Consider the following 10,325-nt stretch of genomic DNA (forward strand, 5'->3'; position numbering starts at 1 on the left):
CTCATCCAACGGTTCACATTCCTTGTGTGATTTATCGTCGCTGAAGACCCTGACCCAGTAAATGGCCATTGACCCGACCCGGAACTCTAGAAGCCCGCCCTATCATACAGCTAAGAGCTGACCATAACGCCACGCTCCGCATGACGTGTCATGTAAGGTTCTTTTCAAGGTTCAAAAAAAAAAAAATTTTTTTTTTTTCGTTTTAATTTATTTCCTTTCATTTTGTCGTAAGTTTGGAGCTCATAGATCATATAATACTCCTCCCAGGTGCGACTCGTGCACTTCCTGAAGGAGAAAGCCCGCCTGATTTCTCTCTTCTACTCCTTTCTTGGAGAAATCTTGCTAAAATCTAGGGTTAGGGTTTGTGAGGTGAGGCCAAGGAGCGGGAGATGGGGCAGAAGACGCTGATCTACAGCTTTGTGGCTCGAGGAACGATGATCCTAGCGGAGTACACGGAGTTCAAGGGAAACTTCATGGAGATCGCTTCGCAGTGTCTACAGAGGCTGCCGGCGAGTAACGACAAGTTCACTTACAGCTGCGATGGCCACACTTTCAATTACCTTGTTGAGAATGGATATGGTGAGTTCCAATAGCACCTTTGTTTTGTTTGGGGGCATTCGGTTTTCGAATATCGCTTCACCGATGGATGGTATGAGTTTCATAATTGATATAATCTGGATAAAACGCTGTTTATAATTGTTTCAGGTCCTAAAGAGTTTAATCATCCTATAGAGAAATTTAAGAGTTAATCAGTTTTTTAGTCATGATGATTCATCGGGCTTGAGTAGCACTAAGTATCTATAATTAATCATGAAATTTTACTATTCGGTACTAGAAATGATTAATTAGCTATCCAATAGACTCATCGGATCTTGTTACTAAGATTCGGGTGGTTGTGATATAATAATAGATTGATTACCAACAACTTAATCAAATAATACGAAAAATTGGCTTTCAGCACGTTACGCCTGAATTATTGGCTTGCATATATGATTGAGATTGCCTAGTTCATTCTTGAACTCTCCATGGAGAATATTGTTTGTCGTTTAAAGGGAAAACATATTTTAATTTTGTTTTCACTCATTTTGCCTATGAAAAGTAAATCAATGCATTTAAGAGATTTTGAAGGAGATTGATTTTTATTCCAATCCAATGATAGTATCAAGTAAAATATAATCTTTCTTAAAAAGACGTTTTCTAATTTCAAGCAACTAGAGAGTTATTATATTATAGAACCCTTCTACAAATTCATGAACTCTGCATGAAATCAGTATCTTGAAGTAACATAACCTATCACTCTTTTGCGGCCGAGGGCTATAATTGCAGATCCGTGGGCAGCAATCCAAGGGCTGCAATTGGAGATCCATGAGCAGTAATCTGAGGACTGCAGTTGTAGATCTATGGGCAGTAATCCAAGGACTGCAGTTGGAGATTCGTGTGATATGATTATTATAATTGAGTAGATTAAATGTCTTTCCTTTTTCTGTATATTCTCCTCTAATGTATATATATGTAATGATTCCAAGGAATAGAATATAATTTGAATTTCTCTCTTAATAATTTCTTCATGATATCAGAGACTAGGAAAATCCTAAGCCTTCTCTGAGTGTCGGCGGCAAACCTTCATTCTTTTCTTTCAAACCCTCAACTGGCAGTAACTCTCCATCATCCTGCCGATAGCCTCTTTTCAAGCATTGTTAGCCATTGTCCAAAATTCATCTTCTCTTTCAATCGAGGAAACCCAACCATGTCCATGGATAGCGAGATCTCATCCTCCTACCCAAATATTACTGGTTTAAACACCGTAAACTCTGGATCTGAAGATGACTCTTTTCCTCTTCCTAGACTATGGTGTGATAACTGTGCCAAACCAGGACATACAAAGGAGACATGTTGGAAGATTCATGAAAAATTAGCTGTTTGGAAGGCAAAATAATCAGTACAAGAAAGCAAGGATATTCAAATCATTTCAATTGATGATTGAAAACTAGTTTGATACAAAAATTTAAATCTTAAAATCAGACAATGGGAGAGAGTACTTTCATTCTATTATGTGAGAATACCCATCAAGCCATGGGATAATCTAAGTGAGTTCATATGCATATACGCCTCAACAAAATGAGATAGCTGAGAGAAAAAAATATGCAATTCCTGGAAGTCGCCAGATCTATTGTGCTATTAAAAAAGTACCAAAATATCTATGGGGGAAGCTATTTTTACTGTTGCATACCTAACAAATGGGTTACCTTATCAGATACTAAAATTTGAAACACCTAGACAAACTCTACTCAAAGCCTATCCTCATGTTCGGTTCATATCATTAAATCTTCCTCCAAAAATTTGAAACACCTAGTCAAACTCTACTCAAAGCCTTTGTTCATATTTATCCACAAGATAGAATAAAGCTTGACCCAAGATAAAAAAATGCATCTTTATTGGCTATTCCCTGAAAAAAAATAGATTACAAATGCTTTTGCCCTATTTCTAGAAAAGTATTTGAAACCATGGATGCCACGTTATTTGAAAACAACCCATACTTCAATAGTTTTAAAATTCAGGGGGAGAGTGAAGGAGAATTTCAAACTTGGTAGTGGAATTACTTATTATACAATTAAACAGAGTCAAGTCAAAATCAACAAATATCAGAAAAAATCCAAACCACGAATATTCCCAAGGTTTATCTCCTATATCTCAAACTCCACCTTCAGACCTATTACATCCACCCATAAGTCCTAATCATTCCTTGCAAAGAGAAGTAATTAAGGAACAATAATATGTATACTTAAGAAAAAAAAGAAAAATCAGCATATGCCTAGCAGTGAGACACATGTTGCACTTATCAACTCTACTTCAATGGATCCAGTAACTGTAGAAATTCATATAGAGGAGAAAAATGAGGAAGTTCAAAAAGAGATAGAGTTATCAAATGGCTAGAAAGAATCATGCACCAAGCATTCAATCGAAAAATTTCTCTCCTATAGCAGATCATCAGACACTTATCAAGTCTTCCTTTCTAAGTTGGATGATGTAAAGATTCCGACCAATATTTAGGAAGCTTTGAATCACCCATAATGAAGGCAGGTTGTTAAAGAAGGAATTGTTGCATTGGAAAAAATCAAATATGGGTGATCACGAATCTCCCACTAGGAAAAAAAGTTGTGACTTTAAATGGGTGTTCACTGTAAAGCATAAGGTGGATGATAATGTTGAGAGGATGAAAGCTAGATTGGTTGCAAGAGGATTCACTCAGTCTTATGAAATAGACTATCAGGAAACTTTTGCTCATGTTATAAAGCTCAACACCATCAAAATTCTTCTTTCATTAGCAGCAAATTTAGATTGGCCCCTGCATCAACTAGATATCAAGAATGCATTCTTGAATGGAAACCTGAAAGAAGAAATCTACATGGAGATTCCAATAGTGATTATGAAGTCTTATGGAAGGGATAATGTGTGTAAATTGCTGAAATCCTTGTATGGATTAAAGCAGTCTTCAAGAGCATGATTTGGAAGATTCTCAAAGTATGTAAAAGATCATGGTTTTAAATAATGCCAAATAGATCATATCTTGTTTGTGAAGCAGTCTGAATGAGATAAGATAGCAGTATTAATTGCATATGTGGATGACATCATCCTTACTGGAAATGATATAGTGGAAATAATGAAGATGATAGGAAACACTAGGATTCACAAGTGTTCCTAGCCAAAATCAGTAAACTGCAGCAGATTTATTGCTGTCCACAGCAGGAAACAGCCCAAAAACAGAGAAAAACAGGAGTTTTACACGAGAAATCTGAGAAAAAACGAAGGAAAACTCTTGTATTTCACTAGTAGATGAATAAAACAACAAAGATACAATTGATCCTCAATTCGAGAGGAGGATCGATCTCTCCCAAATCTCTAGACGCCGCTAGAGCCCAAAGAAAACCTAAATCTACGAGATCTCAAATTTCAGCCCAATTCAAGATGATCAAACCCTAGGAAAATCTACTATAATGCATACAATTCAAAAGGAATTCCCTAAACAGTCCCTACGTTCAAATTTCCCTCTCAAAACGCTAAAAAAACGCTTCCTAAAATGATCTAACGGGCTGGTCGGGCCGATCGATCTCCGCAGGAGGCGGAGATCTGTCGCTCTTTGCGACTTGCCGGTCCTGTGCGGACCGGCTGGACCGGTCTAACAGAAGATCAATCAAGCTTTTTTCCATGGAGTTTGAAGTTAAGGATCTAAAAGCACTTAGATACTTCCTTGGTATGGAGGTAGCTCGATCAAGCAATAATATATTTATTTCCCAGCGCAAGTATACCTTAAACCTACTGAAGGAGGCCGGCATGCTGAGATGCAGACCAGCCAGTACACTTATGGATCCTTGAAAGAAACTTGGGATAGAAAAGGAGGGAGTTCCAATAGATATAGACAGATATCAACATCTTGTAGGAAAGCTTATATACCTCTCCCACGCCCGTCCAGATATTGGGTTTGCTGTATGTTAAGCCAATATATGAGTAATCCTATGAAGGAGCACATGAATGCAATATATCAAATATTGAGATATCTCAAGAACACTCGAAAGGGGCTATTATTCAAGAAAAAATGAAGATAGAAAATTGATCATTTATTTTGATGCAGATTGGGCAGGAAGTCAAGTTGGCAGTCGATCGACCACAGGATATTGTTCATTTGTGTGGGTGAACCTAGTGACATGGAGAAGCATGAAACAATATGTTGTTTCCACAAGTAGTGTAGAATTTGAACTGAGAACATTAGCAATTACTATTTATGAAGGTATTTGGATCAGACAAGTATTGATTGAACTATGAATAAAGATTGAAGGTACGATAAAGTTTAAATATGACAATCAAGCCGCAATCAGTATGGCCAAATATCCAATACATCACGACAGAATTAAACATGTTATTATTGATAGACAATTTATATCTGAGAAAATAGATAACTAAATAATTAAAGTAGTATATATCCCAACTCATGAACAACTTGCAGATGTTGTAACAAAGGCACTACCGAGCTCTCTACTTGATAAGTTTGTTTGCAAGTTAGGATTGTACAACCAGTACAACCCAACTTGAGGGAGAGTGTTGAATCACGTAGTCAAGGGGAGGCCACGTCAGCAATCCGTGGGTAGCAATCCGAGGGCTGCAGTTGGAGATCCGTGGGCAGTAATTTTAGGGCTGCAGTTGGAGATCTGTGGGATATGATTATTATAATTAATTAGATTAAATATCTTTTGTTTTTTTATTTATTCTCCTAGAATGTATATATATGTAATGATTCCAAAGAATATAATAGAATTTAAATTTCTCTCTAAACAATTTCTTCATTATTAATATAATAATATAATAATTTCAATAACTCTGACATTTGTTACATGCATATTGGAACAATCATTCTCATAAATCTTCAGATTCTTCAATCTTCATCAGTCATTCACTGTGAATATTCATCAATTTCTTTTTCTGCATATTAACATATCATTTGGATTTTGCAGCATACTGTGTTGTAGCAGTTGAATCAGTTGGCAGACAAATCCCAATTGCGTTCTTGGAGAGGATTAAGGAAGACTTCACCAGTAGATATGGTGGTGGAAAAGCTGCAACAGCTCTTGTTCATAGCCTGGACCGTGAATTTGGGTAAATTCTATTACTCATTTCATTCCTTCAGCCCGAAGAGGTCTTGTTCTATGTCTAATCTAACAAAAAAAATGCCGGATAATGTTCTCAGATCAAAGCTAAAAGAACATATGCAGTATTGTATGGATCATCCAGATGAGATCAGCAAGCTCGCTAAAGTACAGGCTCAAGTTTCAGAAGTCAAAGGAGTTATGATGGAAAATATTGAGACGGTGAGAGTCATCCCCGCTAATTTCAGTTGTGGATTAGTATCAAATTATCAATGGTAGCTTTCTTCTGGTTTATCGAACTATCCCTTTCATTTCTTTCAGTTTATAGATCGACAGGAGAAGATAGATGTGCTAGCTGACAAAACAGAGAATCTTCGTTCCCAGGTCTGCTCTCTATCTTTCATGGACCTTTTCAGTTAGCTATAGAAACTTATTATCATTACAGAAAAGCGTCAAGCCAGCTAGAGTTGTAAATGAATCAAGTCGATTTAGGATCACCTCTAATTTGAACTTGAGCTAAACTAATTAATCGAGCTCAATCTCATTTCTACAAGTTTGATTTAGCACATGAGTCGACGAATTCATTATGAAAGAAAGTGGATGATTTCAATTTAAATATTTCTCGTAATAAAGTGATAAAAAAGTAGGGCATAACTAAGAACAGCCCAATTCAGGTATTTAAAATATCTTTAGTAATTTCATACTAAAATCTCTTGAATTCTATAACATTTAAAATGTATTTTATATTAATAACTTTTAAACAAACCAATTAGCTCGGATTTGCTCATCGAGTTCAACTCATAAGCCATTTATTCAATCCATTTGGCACAATTATGCCCTTAGGCTGAGCTCCATTTATGATTGTAGCATGCCTCTAAATGATAACAAATTTGCAGGCCGAAGGTTTTAGGCAGGGAGGAACCCAGTTGAGGTGGAGGATGTGGAGGCAGAATATGAAGATAAAGCTTATCGTCCTCGCCATCATCATTGCCCTCATCCTCATCATCGTCTTGTCTGCGTGCCATGGCTTTAACTGCTGATGTAAGTTTTGACTATTTATCATATTCTTAGTTCAAACGTTTTTTTGGCTTTAGGTGTTGGTGAATTGATAGGCGTGTTATTCTTCACCGCCAATATAAAAATAGAATTACTGTGTATTATTTTAGACTTCAGAGTGTTTCCTTTCTTCTCAATTATTTGGGAGGGGTTGCCTCTGTATCGTGGGATTCTTCTTCCTGTATAGCTGTGAAAACAACTTGTTATTTTTTCTTGTATGCCAATTGCGAGATGTTGATAATACATATTATTTGTTTTTATATGTCCGATTGTTCATTTTTGATGAAATTACTCATATTGCAGTTGTGGAATGCTTATTGAAATTCTTCATGAATATATGTTCAAACCAGTTTGAGCTTTGTCTCTTCTCCACTTGTGTTGGTCTCGTGATTCTTTCCCCAGCAAGCTTACGCAGTGAATTGTTCTATGTGACTCTTCTTCTCACACATTGGTCCATCGAAGCTTGTGCTCAGCGAGCTCTAATTGTGGATTTGTTTTCTCATTCATTTGTCAGCATCCTGGGATGCCTTCCCAGCAAGCTTCGTTTGTGATTCTTTTTCTCACATGCCACTAGTTTCATTGAAGCCTAGGGTGTCAATTCGGGTTAACGGGTCGGATTCGGATCGAATCCGAACTGACCCGGAGTTATATGGGTCGACCCGAACCCGACCTGATTAGCTATACTGATCCACTTCCTGAACCCGGACCCGACACCACCCGCCAGCCCCGTCTTTTTTTATTTTTGGCAATTTTTTTAAATTAAAAAAAAAGAAAAATTTCATAAATTCTAAAATTCAAAATGCAATGAAACAATAAGCAATAAATGAATAAAATTAAAATTTGTTTAGTTCTTTACATTTTTTTTTTTGGGACATTTAGGCCATTTAAGTCAAACTCACACACACAGCGCATTAAAAATTACAAAAGCATTATAACTTTTTCAAATTGTAAATATACAAAATTTATATAATACATTAAAATTTATAAATACAATTGGTCAAGTAGTCAATTGTTTTTTTGAATTTATGACTTTGAATGATTGCATATGTAGTCATTCACTCATTCATCTCATCTGAACATCTCACTAGACATTAATGAACCTATAACAAAAAATAGTTAAAAGCCACAACCTCAATGCGTTAAGGCTCAGGGCCTCAGGCTCAAAATGAATCTAGTGAAAATTGAAGAAACATCATATGCAAGTCTGCAACAATTTAAAAAAATAAGCCATCTACCAGAAGTCCAGAAAAACACCTCAAGTCCAAATAGAAATCATGCACTATGTCTATGCAACATACCTTAAGACTGAAACAAAAAGCCCAAAAGCTGTAACAAGACAAAAATAGAGTAGTAAAAGTAGAAGCAGTAACAAGACTGAAACAAAAAGCCCATAAGCAGCTACTACAAAGTAGCTAGCATGGCAGCAGTAACAGCAACCAACAGGCCAACATGGTAGGCCAGCAACCACTGCTGCATAAAAACAGCTCCAATATGTTCATTATAGTCATTATAAATACAAATTTGTACTAACAACAACTCTCATATGTTCCAAAACATGTAAAGCTAATGCTTAGGCTGCTAAATTCACTGAACTATTCACATCTCCCATTTGGTTTCCCTCCAAATCTAAGCCAATAATGTTATCTGTCACTGTATCAAGCTCAATGTCTTTTATATCTATTAACAAAATAACAATTGAGGTTAATAGAAAGCTTAGTTAAAATATAAATTATAGCAAAACTGAACCTTATATGTGTAGTATGACAATTTTATTACCTTGGCCATTGTATAACCAATCTTTTGTGCAAACCAATGCTTATACAATACCATGTTTCAATGCAATTCTATATTGGTCTAGAAGTCTACCACCATTGCTAAAAGCACTTTCAGATGAGACAGTAGAGATTGGAATGCACAAAATATCACGAGCCTTTCTTGAGACATGAGGAAATCTGAATTGATTTATTTTCTAAAATTGCAGAATGTCTAACTCATTATTCCTATCCAACTTGGGCTCATCCAAATATATCTCAAGCATTGATTTTTTTTGGCATAGTATCCTTCATCTCGAAGGAATCATAATCCTGTGTTAATATTTTTAGTTATGTTTGATGAGTTTACATAATATAATATATTAATAGAATGTGAGGTGCAAAACTATACCTGAAAAAATTGTGATTTAATGATGATAGTTGAATGACTAATTGATGGAGTTTATCGTGAAGCTTGAGATGATTGATATACAATGGTTGTTGATGGTTGGTCTTTTGTGATTGAGTAGGATGAAAAAAGTGTGAATAACTTCTCCTTAACTTTTGCAATCGTAGAATCATAATGACTAGAGTAAAGTCTCTTGTAACACCATTCAACAAAGTTAACTTGTACCTTAGATCTAGAATCACTGCTACTGGTAAAATAACACTGAAGTCTGCCCAATACTTATCAAACTTGGCAAGCATACCAACATTCATTCTCCTTATATATTCGTCCCCATATGACATTTCATATTTTAATGTGGCATATGCAGTTGATAGTTGATACACATGGGAAATACAAATTTGCAGTTGGATATTTTGATCTAGAGTAAGAACAAGTAATTTAAAAAAAAAGGTGCTAAAAACTTGTAGATGTTAATCATTTTTTCCACTTAGAATTTGAAGGACAAGACTTATACTTGGAATCACTCAATTCTAAATGCACAAAAGCACGTCTAAAATATATTTCACTGTCTAGCATAATGAAAGTAGAATTCCATCTAGTTGGTACGTCTTGCCTCAAGCCTGTATTAGCCTGAAGCAAACTTTGCTGAACACATTCAATAAACTTTTTGTTTTCTTGATTGAGAGCCTTTAACATATTTTATGCTCTCACGAAACTTCACAATAGAACAAATCAATCTCCTTCAAACCTTCCTGAACAATAAGATTTACTATATGTGCGTAACATGGTATATGGAAGAATTCACCATTGCATATAAGAGCATTTTGCAAATTCAAATGATTTCGTACAAAATCAATAGAAACAATATTAGTTGAAGAATTATTTAGAGTTTTGCTAAAAGCTTACTATCAAGTTTCCAATCAATCAATGGATGTTGAAGTTTCTCAAATAATGCTAAGCCATCATGGGGGGGGGTGGCATATAATCAAAACTTATAATCTTCTTATGTAACACATAAAATAAAAAATTATAATATCACCAACTTCACCCACATCCATATTTTTATTTCTTCATTTTTAATTATATTATCACCAACTTCACCCACATCCATATTTTTATATTCATCACTATCACATTCTAAATCATTGTCAATAGGCTCTTGCTCATAATGTTCGGAAGGATTATTGTCAATAATTGTATTAGAATCCTCCATCCAAACACAAAAAGAATGCACATACTTACCAAATATTTAATCAGCAAACATAATCTACTAAACAAGTAATATTTTTCGTATAGTAATAATATAATATTTTACATAGAAAATATTGCAGATTAGAATTTTAATCTTTAATCTACTAAAAAAGTTGTATTATTAGTATTAGTATAGGAATACTATATGGCATAAGTAACCAAATTCACTAATTCAGCAAATATTATAACCTTGTAGGTTAGATTGTCAGAAATATAAAT

General features: G+C 35.1%; 1 pseudogene; it reads left to right on the plus strand.

The window, feature by feature from the left end:
* The first annotated feature begins 238 nt into the window (after positions 1-238).
* Positions 239-6,971, plus strand: LOC110114736 (annotated as a pseudogene).
* Positions 6,972-10,325: the final 3,354 nt, after the last annotated feature.

Source organism: Dendrobium catenatum, unplaced genomic scaffold (genome assembly GCF_001605985.2).
Source record: "Dendrobium catenatum unplaced genomic scaffold, ASM160598v2 fragScaff_scaffold_1557, whole genome shotgun sequence".
Taxonomy (NCBI): Eukaryota; Viridiplantae; Streptophyta; class Magnoliopsida; order Asparagales; family Orchidaceae; genus Dendrobium; species Dendrobium catenatum.